The sequence below is a fragment of the Salvelinus fontinalis genome, chromosome 23 (assembly GCF_029448725.1).
Source record: "Salvelinus fontinalis isolate EN_2023a chromosome 23, ASM2944872v1, whole genome shotgun sequence".
In the NCBI taxonomy this organism is placed as follows: Eukaryota; Metazoa; Chordata; class Actinopteri; order Salmoniformes; family Salmonidae; genus Salvelinus; species Salvelinus fontinalis.
The window spans coordinates 304,595-320,602 of record NC_074687.1 but is presented as its reverse complement, the minus strand read 5'-3'; the positions used below and the strand labels follow the sequence as shown (position 1 = coordinate 320,602).

Sequence of the window (16,008 nt, the reverse complement as noted above, 5' to 3'; positions counted from 1 at the left end):
ACAGGGGGTACCGGTACAGAGTCAATGTGGAGGCTATATACAGGGGGTACCGGTACAGAGTCAATGTGGAGGCTATATACAGGGGGTACCGGTACAGAGTCAATGTGGAGGCTATATACAGGGGGTACCGGTACAGAGTCAATGTGGAGGCTATATACAGGGGGTACCGGTACAGAGTCAATGTGGAGGCTATATACAGGGTGTTACGGTACAGAGTCAATGTGGAGGCTATATACAGGGTGTTACGGTACAGAGTCAATGTGGAGGCTATATACAGGGTGTTACGGTACAGAGTCAATGTGGAGCCTATATACAGGGTGTTACGGTACAGAGTCAATGTGGAGGCTATATACAGGGGGTACCGGTACAGAGTCAATGTGGAGGCTATATACAGGGTGTTACAGTACAGAGTCAATGTGGAGGCTATATACAGGGGGTACCGGTACAGAGTCAATGTGGAGGCTATATACAGGATGTTACGGTACAGAGTCTGTGTGGAGGCTATATACAGGGTGTTACGGTACAGAGTCAATGTGGAGGCTATATACAGGGAGTACCGGTACAGAGTCAATGTGGAGGCTATATACAGGATGTTACGGTACAGAGTCAATGTGGAGGCTATATACAGGGTGTTACGGTACAGAGTCAATGTGGAGGCTATATACAGGGGGTACCGGTACAGAGTCAATGTGGAGGCTATATACAGGGGGTACCGGTACAGAGTCAATGTGGAGGCTATATACAGGGGGTACCGGTACAGAGTCAATGTGGAGGCTATATACAGGGTGTTAACGGTACAGAGTCAATGTGGAGACTATATACAGGGTGTTACAGTACAGAGTCAATGTGGAGACTATATACAGGGGGTACCGGTACAGAGTCAATGTGGAGGCTATATACAGGATGTTACGGTACAGAGTCAATGTGGAGGCTATATACAGGGTGTTACGGTACAGAGTCAATGTGGAGGCTATATACAGGGGGTACCGGTACAGAGTCAATGTGGAGGCTATATACAGGGGGTACCGGTACAGAGTCAATGTGGAGGCTATATACAGGGGGTACCGGTACAGAGTCAATGTGGAGGCTATATACAGGGTGTTAACGGTACAGAGTCAATGTGGAGACTATATACAGGGTGTTACAGTACAGAGTCAATGTGGAGACTATATACAGGGGGTACCGGTACAGAGTCAATGTGGAGACTATATACAGGGTGTTACGGTACAGAGTCAATGTGGAGACTATATACAGGGGGTACCGGTACAGAGTCAATGTGGAGGCTATATACAGGGTGTTACAGTACAGAGTCAATGTGGAGGCTATATACAGGGGGTACCGGTACAGAGTCAATGTGGAGGCTATTTACAAGGGGTACCGGTACAGAGTCAATATGGAGGCTATATACAGGGGGTACCGGTACAGAGTCAATGTGGAGACTATATACAGGGGGTACCGGTACAGAGTCAATGTGGAGGCTATATACAGGGGGTACCGGTACAGAGTCAATGTGGAGGCTATATACAGGGGGTACCGGTACAGAGTCAATGTGGAGGCTATATACAGGGGGTACCGGTACAGAGTCAATGTGGAGGCTATATACAGGGGGTACCGGTACAGAGTCAATGTGGAGGCTATATACAGGGTGTTACGGTACAGAGTCAATGTGGAGGCTATATACAGGGTGTTACGGTACAGAGTCAATGTGGAGGCTATATACAGGGTGTTACGGTACAGAGTCAATGTGGAGCCTATATACAGGGTGTTACGGTACAGAGTCAATGTGGAGGCTATATACAGGGGGTACCGGTACAGAGTCAATGTGGAGGCTATATACAGGGTGTTACAGTACAGAGTCAATGTGGAGGCTATATACAGGGGGTACCGGTACAGAGTCAATGTGGAGGCTATATACAGGATGTTACGGTACAGAGTCTGTGTGGAGGCTATATACAGGGTGTTACGGTACAGAGTCAATGTGGAGGCTATATACAGGGAGTACCGGTACAGAGTCAATGTGGAGGCTATATACAGGATGTTACGGTACAGAGTCAATGTGGAGGCTATATACAGGGTGTTACGGTACAGAGTCAATGTGGAGGCTATATACAGGGGGTACCGGTACAGAGTCAATGTGGAGGCTATATACAGGGGGTACCGGTACAGAGTCAATGTGGAGGCTATATACAGGGGGTACCGGTACAGAGTCAATGTGGAGGCTATATACAGGGTGTTAACGGTACAGAGTCAATGTGGAGACTATATACAGGGTGTTACAGTACAGAGTCAATGTGGAGACTATATACAGGGGGTACCGGTACAGAGTCAATGTGGAGACTATATACAGGGTGTTACGGTACAGAGTCAATGTGGAGACTATATACAGGGGGTACCGGTACAGAGTCAATGTGGAGGCTATATACAGGGTGTTACGGTACAGAGTCAATGTGGAGGCTATATACAGGGGGTACCGGTACAGAGTCAATGTGGAGGCTATTTACAAGGGGTACCGGTACAGAGTCAATATGGAGGCTATATACAGGGGGTACCGGTACAGAGTCAATGTGGAGACTATATACAGGGGGTACCGGTACAGAGTCAATGTGGAGGCTATATACAGGGGGTACCGGTACAGAGTCAATGTGGAGGCTATATACAGGGGGTACCGGTACAGAGTCAATGTGGAGACTATATACAGGGGGTACCGGTACAGAGTCAATATGGAGGCTATATACAGGGGGTACCGGTACAGAGTCAATGTGGAGGCTATATACAGGGGGTACCGGTACAGAGTCAATGTGGAGACTATATACAGGGGGTACCGGTACAGAGTCAATGTGGAGGCTATATACAGGGGGTACCGGTACAGAGTCAATGTGGAGGCTATATACAGGGGGTACCGGTACAGAGTCAATGTGGAGGCTATATACAGGGTGTTACGGTACAGAGTCAATGTGGAGACTATATACAGGGTGTTACAGTACAGAGTCAATGTGGAGACTATATACAGGGGGTACCGGTACAGAGTCAATGTGGAGACTATATACAGGGTGTTACGGTACAGAGTCAATGTGGAGACTATATACAGGGGGTACCGGTACAGAGTCAATGTGGAGGCTATATACAGGGGCTACCGGTACAGAGTCAATGTGGAGGCTATATACAGGGGGTACCGGTACAGAGTCAATGTGGAGACTATATACAGGGGGTGCCGGTACAGAGTCAATGTGGAGGCTATATACAGGGGGTACCGGTACAGAGTCAATGTGGAGGCTATATACAGGGGGTACCGGTACAGAGTCAATGTGGAGGCTATATACACGGGGTACCGGTACAGAGTCAATGTGGAGACTATATACAGGGGGTACCGGTACAGAGTCAATGTGGAGGCTATATACAGGGGGTACCGGTACAGAGTCAATGTGGAGGCTATATACAGGGGGTACCAGTACAGAGTCAATGTGGAGGCTATATACAGGGGGTACCGGTACAGAGTCAATGTGGAGACTATATACAGGGGGTACCGGTACAGAGTCAATGTGGAGGCTATATACACGGGGTACCGGTACAGAGTCAATGTGGAGGCTATATACAGGGGGTACCGGTACAGAGTCAATGTGGAGGCTATATACAGGGGGTACCGGTACAGAGTCAATGTGGAGACTATATACAGGGGGTACCGGTACAGAGTCAATGTGGAGGCTATATACAGGGGGTACCGGTACAGAGTCAATGTGGAGGCTATATACAGGGGGTACCGGTACAGAGTCAATGTGGAGGCTATATACAGGGGGTACCGGTACAGAGTCAATGTGGAGGCTATATACAGGGTGTTACGGTACAGAGTCAATGTGGAGGCTATATACAGGGTGTTACGGTACAGAGTCAATGTGGAGGCTATATACAGGGTGTTACGGTACAGAGTCAATGTGGAGCCTATATACAGGGTGTTACGGTACAGAGTCAATGTGGAGGCTATATACAGGGGGTACCGGTACAGAGTCAATGTGGAGGCTATATACAGGGTGTTACAGTACAGAGTCAATGTGGAGGCTATATACAGGGGGTACCGGTACAGAGTCAATGTGGAGGCTATATACAGGATGTTACGGTACAGAGTCAGTGTGGAGGCTATATACAGGGTGTTACGGTACAGAGTCAATGTGGAGGCTATATACAGGGAGTACCGGTACAGAGTCAATGTGGAGGCTATATACAGGATGTTACGGTACAGAGTCAATGTGGAGGCTATATACAGGGTGTTACGGTACAGAGTCAATGTGGAGGCTATATACAGGGGGTACCGGTACAGAGTCAATGTGGAGGCTATATACAGGGGGTACCGGTACAGAGTCAATGTGGAGGCTATATACAGGGGGTACCGGTACAGAGTCAATGTGGAGGCTATATACAGGGTGTTAACGGTACAGAGTCAATGTGGAGACTATATACAGGGTGTTACAGTACAGAGTCAATGTGGAGACTATATACAGGGGGTACCGGTACAGAGTCAATGTGGAGACTATATACAGGGTGTTACGGTACAGAGTCAATGTGGAGACTATATACAGGGGGTACCGGTACAGAGTCAATGTGGAGGCTATATACAGGGTGTTACGGTACAGAGTCAATGTGGAGGCTATATACAGGGGGTACCGGTACAGAGTCAATGTGGAGGCTATTTACAAGGGGTACCGGTACAGAGTCAATATGGAGGCTATATACAGGGGGTACCGGTACAGAGTCAATGTGGAGACTATATACAGGGGGTACCGGTACAGAGTCAATGTGGAGGCTATATACAGGGGGTACCGGTACAGAGTCAATGTGGAGGCTATATACAGGGGGTACCGGTACAGAGTCAATGTGGAGACTATATACAGGGGGTACCGGTACAGAGTCAATGTGGAGGCTATATACAGGGGGTACCGGTACAGAGTCAATGTGGAGGCTATATACAGGGGGTACCGGTACAGAGTCAATGTGGAGACTATATACAGGGGGTACCGGTACAGAGTCAATGTGGAGGCTATATACAGGGGGTACCGGTACAGAGTCAATGTGGAGGCTATATACAGGGGGTACCGGTACAGAGTCAATGTGGAGGCTATATACAGGGTGTTACGGTACAGAGTCAATGTGGAGACTATATACAGGGTGTTACAGTACAGAGTCAATGTGGAGACTATATACAGGGGGTACCGGTACAGAGTCAATGTGGAGACTATATACAGGGTGTTACGGTACAGAGTCAATGTGGAGACTATATACAGGGGGTACCGGTACAGAGTCAATGTGGAGGCTATATACAGGGGCTACCGGTACAGAGTCAATGTGGAGGCTATATACAGGGGGTACCGGTACAGAGTCAATGTGGAGACTATATACAGGGGGTGCCGGTACAGAGTCAATGTGGAGGCTATATACAGGGGGTACCGGTACAGAGTCAATGTGGAGGCTATATACAGGGGGTACCGGTACAGAGTCAATGTGGAGGCTATATACACGGGGTACCGGTACAGAGTCAATGTGGAGACTATATACAGGGGGTACCGGTACAGAGTCAATGTGGAGGCTATATACAGGGGGTACCGGTACAGAGTCAATGTGGAGGCTATATACAGGGGGTACCAGTACAGAGTCAATGTGGAGGCTATATACAGGGGGTACCGGTACAGAGTCAATGTGGAGACTATATACAGGGGGTACCGGTACAGAGTCAATGTGGAGGCTATATACACGGGGTACCGGTACAGAGTCAATGTGGAGACTATATACAGGGGGTACCGGTACAGAGTCAATGTGGAGGCTATATACAGGGTGTTTCGGTACAGAGTCAATGTGGAGGCTATATACAGGGGGTACCGGTACAGAGTCAATGTGGAGGCTATATACAGGGTGTTACAGTACAGAGTCAATGTGGAGGCTATATACAGGGGGTACCGGTACAGAGTCAATGTGGAGGCTATATACAGGATGTTACGGTACAGAGTCAGTGTGGAGGCTATATACAGGGTGTTACGGTACAGAGTCAATGTGGAGGCTATATACAGGGAGTACCGGTACAGAGTCAATGTGGAGGCTATATACAGGATGTTACGGTACAGAGTCAATGTGGAGGCTATATACAGGGTGTTACGGTACAGAGTCAATGTGGAGGCTATATACAGGGGGTACCGGTACAGAGTCAATGTGGAGGCTATATACAGGGTGTTACGGTACAGAGTCAATGTGGAGACTATATACAGGGGGTACCGGTACAGAGTCAATGTGGAGGCTATATACAGGGGGTACCGGTACAGAGTCAATGTGGAGGCTATATACAGGGGGTACCGGTACAGAGTCAATGTGGAGGCTATATACAGGGTGTTAACGGTACAGAGTCAATGTGGAGACTATATACAGGGTGTTACAGTACAGAGTCAATTTGGAGACTATATACAGGGGGTACCGGTACAGAGTCAATGTGGAGACTATATACAGGGTGTTACGGTACAGAGTCAATGTGGAGACTATATACAGGGGGTACCGGTACAGAGTCAATGTGGAGGCTATATACAGGGTGTTACGGTACAGAGTCAATGTGGAGGCTATATACAGGGGGTACCGGTACAGAGTCAATGTGGAGGCTATTTACAAGGGGTACCGGTACAGAGTCAATATGGAGGCTATATACAGGGGGTACCGGTACAGAGTCAATGTGGAGACTATATACAGGGGGTACCGGTACAGAGTCAATGTGGAGGCTATATACAGGGGGTACCGGTACAGAGTCAATGTGGAGGCTATATACAGGGGGTACCGGTACAGAGTCAATGTGGAGACTATATACAGGGGGTACCGGTACAGAGTCAATGTGGAGGCTATATACAGGGGGTACCGGTACAGAGTCAATGTGGAGGCTATATACAGGGGGTACCGGTACAGAGTCAATGTGGAGACTATATACAGGGGGTACCGGTACAGAGTCAATGTGGAGGCTATATACAGGGGGTACCGGTACAGAGTCAATGTGGAGGCTATTTACAAGGGGTACCGGTACAGAGTCAATATGGAGGCTATATACAGGGGGTACCGGTACAGAGTCAATGTGGAGACTATATACAGGGGGTACCGGTACAGAGTCAATGTGGAGGCTATATACAGGGGGTACCGGTACAGAGTCAATGTGGAGGTTTTTATACAGGGGGTACCGGTACAGAGTCAATGTGGAGGCTGTATACAGGGGGTACCGGTACAGAGTCAATGTGGAGGCTATATACAGGGGGTACCGGTACAATGTGGAGGCTATATACAGGGGGTACCGGTACAGAGTCAATGTGGAGGCTATATACAGGGGGTACCGGTACAGAGTCAATGTGGAGGCTATATACAGGGGGTACCGGTACAGAGTCAATGTGGAGGCTATATACAGGGGGTACCGGTACAGAGTCAATGTGGAGGCTATATACAGGGGGTACCGGTACAGAGTCAATGTGGAGGCTATATACAGGGGTACCGGTACAGAGTCAATGTGCGGGGGCACCAGTTAGTCGAGGTAATTGAGGTAATATGTACATGTATGTAAAGTTATTAAAGTGAATATGCATAGATTTATACATGTTTTATTTATTAATTCACCTTTATTTAACCAGGTAGGGCATTTGAGAACAAGTTCTCATTTACAACCGCGACCGACTATGCATATATAATAACAGAGAGTAGTAGTGGTGTAAAAGAGGGGAGGGGGGGATGGTGCAATGCAAATAGTCTGGCTAGCCATTTGATTGGATGTTCAGGAGTCTTATGGCTTGGGGGTAGGAGCTGTTTAGAAGCCTCTTGGATCTAGATTTGGCGCTCCGGTTCCACATGCCGTGCGGTAGCAGAGAAAACAGTCTAGGGTGAATAGGGTGGCTGGAGTCTTTGACAATTTTTAGGGCCTTCCTCTGACACCTCCTGGTACAGAGGTCCTGGATGGTATAAAGCTTGGCCTGGGCCGTACGCACTACCCTATGTAGTGTCTTGTGGTCAGAGGCCGAGCAGTTGCCATACCAGGCAGTGATGCAACCAGTCAGGATGCTCTCGATGGTGCAGCTGTAGAACCTTTTGAGGATCTGAGGATCCATGCCAAATCTTTTCAGTCTCCTGAGGAGGAATAGGTTTTGTCGTGTCCTCTTCACAACTGTCTCGGTGTGCTTGGACCGTGTTAGTTTGTTGGTGATGTGGACACCAAGGGACTTGAAGCTCTCAACCTGCTCCACTGCAGCTCCATCGATGAGAATGGGGGCGTGCTCGGTCCTCCTTTTCCTGTAATCCACAATCATCTCCTTTGTTTTGATCAGGTTGAGGGGGAGGTTGTTGTCCTTGCACCACACGGTCAGGTCTCTGACCTCCTCCCTATAGGCTGTCTCGTTGTTGGTGATTAGGTCTACCACTGTTGTGTCATCAGAAAACTTAATGATGGTGTTGGAGTTGTGCCTGGCCGTGCAGTCATGAGTGAACAGTGAGTACAGGAGGGAACTGAGCATGCACCCCTGAGGGACCCCTGTGTTGAGGATCAGTGTGGCAGATGTGTTGTTACCTATCCTTACGACCTGGGGGCACCCCGTCAGGAAGTCCAGGATCCAGTTGCAGAAGGAGGTGTTTAGTCCCAGGGTCCTTAGCTTATTGTTGAGCTTTAAGGGCACTATGGTGTTGAATGCTGAGCTGTAGTCAATTAATAGCATTCTCACATAGGTGTTCCTTTTGTCCAGGTGGGAAAGGGCAGTGTGGAGTGCAATAGAGATTCTGGATCTGGCAGTATGCAAATTGGAGTGGGTCTAGGGTTTCTGGGATAATGATATTGATGTGAGCCATGACCAGCCTTTCAAAGCATTTCATGGCTAGAGACATGAGTGCTACGGGTTGTTAGTCATTTAGGCAGGTTATCTTAGTGTTCTTGGGCACAGGGACTATGGTGGTCTGCTTTAAACATTTTGGTGTTATAGACTCGGACAGGGAGAGGTTGAAAATGTCAGTGAAGACACTTGCCAGTTGATCAGCGCATGCTCGCAGTGCATGTCCTGTTAATCCGTCTGGCCCTGCGGCCTTGTGAGTGCTGACCTGTTTAAAGGACTTACTCACATCGGCTGCGGAGAGAGTGATCACACAGTCGTCCAGAACAGCTGGTGCTCTCATGCATGTATCAGTGTTATTTGCCTCGAAGCGTGCATAGAAGGCAGGTGAGCTTTTGAGAGCGAGGGAGAGCGAGGGAGAACTTGTCTTACGCTGTTCTATCCTGCCGATACAGCGTATAACCAGCCAGCTGTATGTTGATAATGTCGTCGTTCTGCCCCGACTCCATGAAGCATAAGATATTACAGTTTTAATGTCCAGTTGGTAGTTTAATCTTCCTCGAAGGTCATCAATTTTATTTTCCAATGATTGCACATTAGCTAGTAGAACGGAGGGCAGTGGGGGTTTATTTGACCACCTACAAAAGGCAGCCCGACCTCCGCCCTCTTTTTCTCCTTCTCTTCACGCAAATGAGGGAGATTTGGGCCTGTTCCCGGGAAAGCAGTATGTCTTTTACGTTGGGCTCATCGGACTCGTTAAAGAAAAAAAAAACGCGCCTCTTCAACCTCAGTAGGCTGAAGAAATTTGGCTTGTCACAGAAAAAACTCACAAACTTTGACAGATGCACAATCGAGAGCATCCTGTCGGGCTGTATCACCGCCTGGTACGGCAACTGCTCCGCCCACAACCGCAAGGTTCTCCAGAGGGTAGTGAGATCTGCACAACGCATCACCGGGGGCAAACTACCTGCCCTCCAGGACACCTACACCACCCACTGTCACAGGAAGGCCAAAAAGATCATCAAGGACAACAACCACCCGAGCCACTGCCTGTTCACCCCACTATCATCCAGAAGGCGAGGTCAGTACAGGTGCATCAAAGCTGGGACCGAGAGACTGAAAAACAGCTTCTATCTCAAGGCCATCAGATTGTTAAACAGGCAGCTTCATGGTTGGGATGGTGTTCTTCAGCTTGCAAGCGTCCCCCTTTTTCCTCCAAACATAATGATGGTCATTGTGGCCAAACAGTCATATTTTTGTTTCATCAGACCAGTGGACATTTCTCCAAAAATTACAATCTTTGTCCCCATGTGCAGTTGCAGACAGCAGTCTGGATTTTTTGGGGGGCGGTTTTGGAGCAGTGGCTTCTTCCTTGCTGAGCGGCCATTAAGGTTACGATTTTGGACTCGTTTACCACACAATCTATATCACACAACCTATATCACACCACCTATATCACACAATTTAAATCACACCACCTATATCACACCATCTTATCACACAATCTATATCACACCACCTATATCACACAATCTATATCACACCACCTATATCACACCACCTATATCACACCACCTATATCACACCATCTTATCACACAATCTATATCACACCACCTATATCACACAATCTATATCACACAACATATATCACACCACCTATATCACACAATCTATATCACACAACATATATCACACCACCTATATCACACAATCTATATCACACAACCAAATCCACACAATCTATAGTGAAATCGGAAGTTTACATACACTTAGGTTGGAGTCATTAAAACTAGTTTTTTCAACCACTCCACAAATTTCTTGTTAACAAACTATAGTTTTGGTAAGTCAGTTAGGACATCGACTTTGTGCATGACACAAGTAATGTTTGCAACAATTGTTTACAGACAGATTATTTCACTTATAATTCACTGTATCACAATTCCAGTGGGTCAGAAGTTTACATACACTAAGTTGACTGTGCCTTTCAAAAGCTTGGAAAATTCCTGCAAATGATGTCATGGCTTTAGAAGCTTCTGAAATGCTAATTGACATCATTTGAGTCAATTGGAGGTGTACCTGTGGATGTATTTCAAGGCCTACCTTCAAACTCGGTGCCTCTTTGCTTGACATCATGGGAAAATCAAAAGAAATCAGCCAAGACCTCAGAATTTTTTTTGTAGACCTCCACAAGTCTGGTTCATCCTTGGGAGCAATTTCCAAATGCCTGAAGGTACCACGTCCATCTGTACAAACAATAGTTCGCAAGTATAAACACCATGGGACCACGCAGCTGTCATACCGCCCAGGAAGGAGACGCGTTCTGTCTCCTAGAGATTAACGTACTTTGGTGCGAAAAGTGCAAATCAATCCCAGAACAACAGCAAACGACCTTGTGAAGATACTGGAGGAAACAGGTACAAAAGTATCTATATCCACAGCAAAACGAGTCCTATATTGACATAACCTGAAAGGCCGCTCAGCAAGGAAGAAGCCACTGCTCCAAAACCACCATAAAAAAGCCCGACTACGGTTTGCAACTGCACATGGGGACAAAGATCGTACTTTTTGAAGAAATGTCCTCTGATCTGATGAAACAAAAATAGAACTGTTTGGCCATAATGGCCATCGTTATGTTTGGAGGAAAAAGGGTGAGGCTTGCAAACCGAAGAACACCATCCCAACCGTGAAGCACGGGGGTGGCAGCATCATGTTGTGGGGGTGCTTTGCTGCAGGAGGGACTGGTGTACTTCACAAAATAGATGGCATCATGAGGATGGACAATTATGTGGATATATTGAGCAACATCTCAAGACATCAGTCAGGAAGTTAAAGCTTGGTCGCAAATGGGTCTCCCAAATGGACAATGACCCCAAGCATACTTCCAAAGTTGTGGCAAAATGGCTTAAGGACAACAAAGTCAAGGTATTGGAGTGGCCATCACAAAGCCCTGACCTCAATCCTATAGAAAATTTGTGGGCAGAACTGAAAAAGCGTGTGCGAGCAAGGAGGCCTACAAACCTGACTCAGTTACACCAGCTCTGTCAGTAGGAATGGGCCAGAATTCAAGCTTGTGGAAGGCTACCTGAAACGTTTGACCCAAGTTAAACAATTTTAAGGCAATGCTACTAAATACTAATTGAGTGTACGTAAACATCTGACCTACTGGGAATGTGATGAAAGAAATAAATGCTGAAATAAATCAGTCTCTATACTATTATCTACTATTATTATGCTGACATTTCACATTCTTAAAATAAAGTGGTGATCCTAACTGACCTAAGACCATTTAACTTTTACTAGGATTAAATGTCAGGAATTGTGAAAAACTGAGTTTAAATGTATTTGGCTAAGGTGTATGTGAACTTCAGACTTCAACTGTAGGTTGTGTGGTATAGGTTGTGTGATAAGATGGAGGGGTATAGATGGTGTGGCATAGGTTGTATGATAAGATGGAGGGGTATAGATTGTGTGGTATAGGTTGTGTGATAAGATTGTGTGGTATAGATTGTGTGGTATAGATTGTGTGGTATAGGTTGTGTGATAAGATGGTATGGTATAGATTGTGTGGTATAGATTGTGTGGTATAGGTTGTATGATAAGATGGAGGGGTATAGATTGTGTGATAAGATGGAGAGGTATAGATTGTTTGATAAGATGGAGGGGTATAGGTTGTGTGATAAGATGGAGTGGTATAGGTTGTATGATAAGATGGAGGGGTATAGGTTGTGTGATAAGATGGAGAGGTATAGATTGTTTGATAAGATGGAGGGGTATAGGTTGTGTGATAAGATGGAGAGGTATAGATTGTGTGATAAGATGGAGAGGTATAGATTGTGTGATAAGATGGAGAGGTATAGATTGTTTGATAAGATGGAGGGGTATAGGTTGTGTGATAAGATGGAGTGGTATAGGTTGTATGATAAGATGGAGGGGTATAGGTTGTGTGATAAGATGGAGAGGTATAGATTGTTTGATAAGATGGAGGGGTATAGGTTGTGTGATAAGATGGAGTGGTATAGATTGTGTGGTATAGATTGTGTGATAAGATGGCGTGGTATAGATCGTGTGGTATAGATTGTGTGATAAGATGGCGTGGTATAGATCGTGTGGTATAGGTTGTGTGATAAGACGGAGTGGTATAGAGTGTGATAAGATGGTGTGGTATAGATTGTGTGATAAGATGGAGCGGTATCAATTGTGTGATAAGATGGAGTGGTATAGATTGTGTGGTATAGGTTGTATGATAAGATGGAGGGGTATAGATTGTGTGGTATAGGTTGTATGATAAGATGGAGGGGTATAGGTTGTGTGATAAGATGGAGGGGTATAGATTGTGTGGTATATGTTGTGTGATAAGATGGTGTGGTATAGATTGTGTGGTATAGGTTGTGTGATAAGATGGTGTGGTATAGATTGTGTGATAAGATGGAGGGGTATAGATTGTGTGATAAGATGGTGTGGTATAGATTGTGTGATAAGATGGAGGGGTATAGATTGTGTGATAAGATGGTGTGGTATAGGTTGTGTGATAAGATGGTGTGGTATAGATTGTGTGATAAGATGGTGTGGTATAGATTGTGTGATAAGATGGCATGGTATATATTCTGTGGTATAGGTTGTTTGATAAGATGGAGTGGTATAGAGTGTGATAAGATGGAGGGGTATAGATTGTGTGATAAGATGGAGTGGTATAGAGTGTGTGATAAGATTGGGTGGTATAGGTTGTGTGATAAGATGGTGTGGTATAGATGGTGTGGTATAGGTTGTGTGATAAGATGGTGTGGTATATATTGTGTGATAAGATGGTGTGGTATAGATGGTGTGGTATAGGTTGTGTGATAAGATGGCATGTTATAGATTGTGTGGTAAGATGGTGTGGTATAGGTTGTGTGATAAGATGGCATGGTATAGGTTGTGTGATAAGATGGCATGGTATAGATTGTGTGGTAAGATGGTGTGGTATAGGTTGTGTGATAAGATGGCATGGTATAGATTCTGTGGTATAGGTTGTGTGATAAGATGGTGTGGTATAGATTGTGTGGTATAGGTTGTGTGATAAGATGGCATGTTATAGATTGTGTGGTATAGATTGTGTGATAAGATGGTGTGGTATAGATTGTGTGGTATAGGTTGTGTGATAAGATGGTGTGGTATAGATTGTGTGATAAGATGGTGTGGTATAGGTTGTTTGATAAGATGGAGTGGTATAGAGTGTGATAAGATGGAGGGGTATAGATTGTGTGATAAGATGGAGTGGTATAGAGTGTGTGATAAGATTGGGTGGTATAGGTTGTGTGATAAGATGGTGTGGTATAGATGGTGTGGTATAGGTTGTGTGATAAGATGGTGTGGTATATATTGTGTGATAAGATGGTGTGGTATAGATGGTGTGGTATAGGTTGTGTGATAAGATGGCATGTTATAGATTGTGTGGTAAGATGGTGTGGTATAGGTTGTGTGATAAGATGGCATGGTATAGAGTGTGATAAGATGGTGTGGTATAGGTTGTGTGATAAGATGGCATGGTATTGGTTGTGTGATAAGATGGTGTGGTATAGATTGTGTGGTATAGGTTGTATGATAAGATGGCGTGGTATAGGTTGTGTGATAAGATGGCATGGTATATGTTGTGTGATAAGATGGTGTGGTATAGTTTGTGTGATAAGATGGTGTGTTATAGGTTGTGTGATAAGATGGTGTGGTATAGGTTGTGTGATAAGATGGTGTGGTATAGGTTGTGTGATAAGATGGTGTGGTATAGGTTGTGTGATAAGATGGTGTGGTATAGGTTATGTGATAAGATGGTGTGGTATAGATTGTGTGGTATAGGTTGTGTGATAAGATGGTGTGGTATAGGTTGTGTGATAAGATGGTGTGGTATAGGTTGTGTGATAAGATGGTGTGTTATAGGTTGTGTGATAAGATGGTGTGTTATAGTTTGTGTGATAAGATGGTGTGTTATAGGTTGTATGATATAGTTTGTGTTACATTAGGTTCTTATAGTAACATATAAAGAGAACAGTGAGAAGAAAGTCAGTCAGAGATGACTGCCAACACTGGCAGTCATCTCTGAGCTTTGAACACTTGGAATTAGGTCTTGTTTCCATGGTCTCTTCCACAGGCACATCCCAACCCTGGCAGTTAATCTCTGAGCTTTGAACACTTGGAATGAGGTCTTGTGTTTTCAACTTCATAAATCGGGGCTTATTATGATAATAGTGTCTGTTTTAAGCCACGTCGCCCTGGAATGCCTGGAGCATAGCGGCTTCCTCTGCTTAACCAATCAGCATAGCAGCTCCGATTAACCAATCTTAATTAAGAAGCTTTTGTGTTTCTCCTTCATCAGACCTTGCCTGGCAGTTTTTTTTTTCTTTCTCAGTTTTGAAGTCTAAATGATTGCCTCTTCTTTCCATGTGACTGTTCAGGGCTTCACAGCTTCACCAACACATTATACAACAGCATGTTGTGTCTCATACAGCGCCAAGAGAAGGGAGAGAGAGAGGAGAGGGAGAGAGAAGGGGGAGAAAGAGAGGGAGAGAGAGAGGAGAGGGAGAGAGAGGGAGAGAGAGAGGGGAGAAAGAGGGGGAGAGAGAGAGGAGAGGGAGAGAGAGGGGGAGAAAGAAAGGGAGAGAGAGAAGGGGGAGAAAGAGAGGGAGAGTGAGAGGAGAGGGAGAGAGAGGGAGAGAGAGGGAGAGAAATAAGGGAGAGAGAGAGGAGAGGGAGAGAGAGGGAGAGAGAGAAATAAGGGAGAGAGAGAAGTGAGAGGGAGAAAGATTGGAGAGGGAGAGGGAAGGGAGAAGGAGGGAGAGAGAGAAGGGAGAGAGAGAAGTGAGAGGGAGAGAGGAGAGGGAGAGAGAGAAGGGGGAGAAAGAGAGGGAGAGAGAGGGAGAGAAATAAGGGAGAGAGAGAAGGAAGAGGGAGAAATATTGGAGAGGGAAGGGAGAGGGAGAAGGAGGGAGAGAGAGAAGGGAGAGAGAGAATAGAGAGGGAGAGAGGAGAGGGAGAGAAAGAAGGAAGATAGAGAGGAGAGGGAGATATATTGTGTCAACGCAGGCTTTCAAGTTCACATTTCTCTCTGTATTTGCTATCCTCCTTGTTGTCACAGCAATTTCCCCAGTTGTTCATCAGCCTTAGATGTTTCTCTCATTTCCATGATGCTAATCTTGTCCAATCCTCACCTGAGCATTTTACTG

The 16,008-nt window shown here is 45.9% G+C and overlaps 1 protein-coding gene across 1 annotated transcript in view; it reads left to right on the top strand.

Annotated features, from left to right (window-relative positions):
• Positions 1 to 16,008, top strand: part of LOC129820672 (neurexophilin-2-like) — a 147,780-nt gene that overhangs the window by 115,481 nt on the left and 16,291 nt on the right. The gene's annotated exons all lie outside the window — the stretch shown is intronic.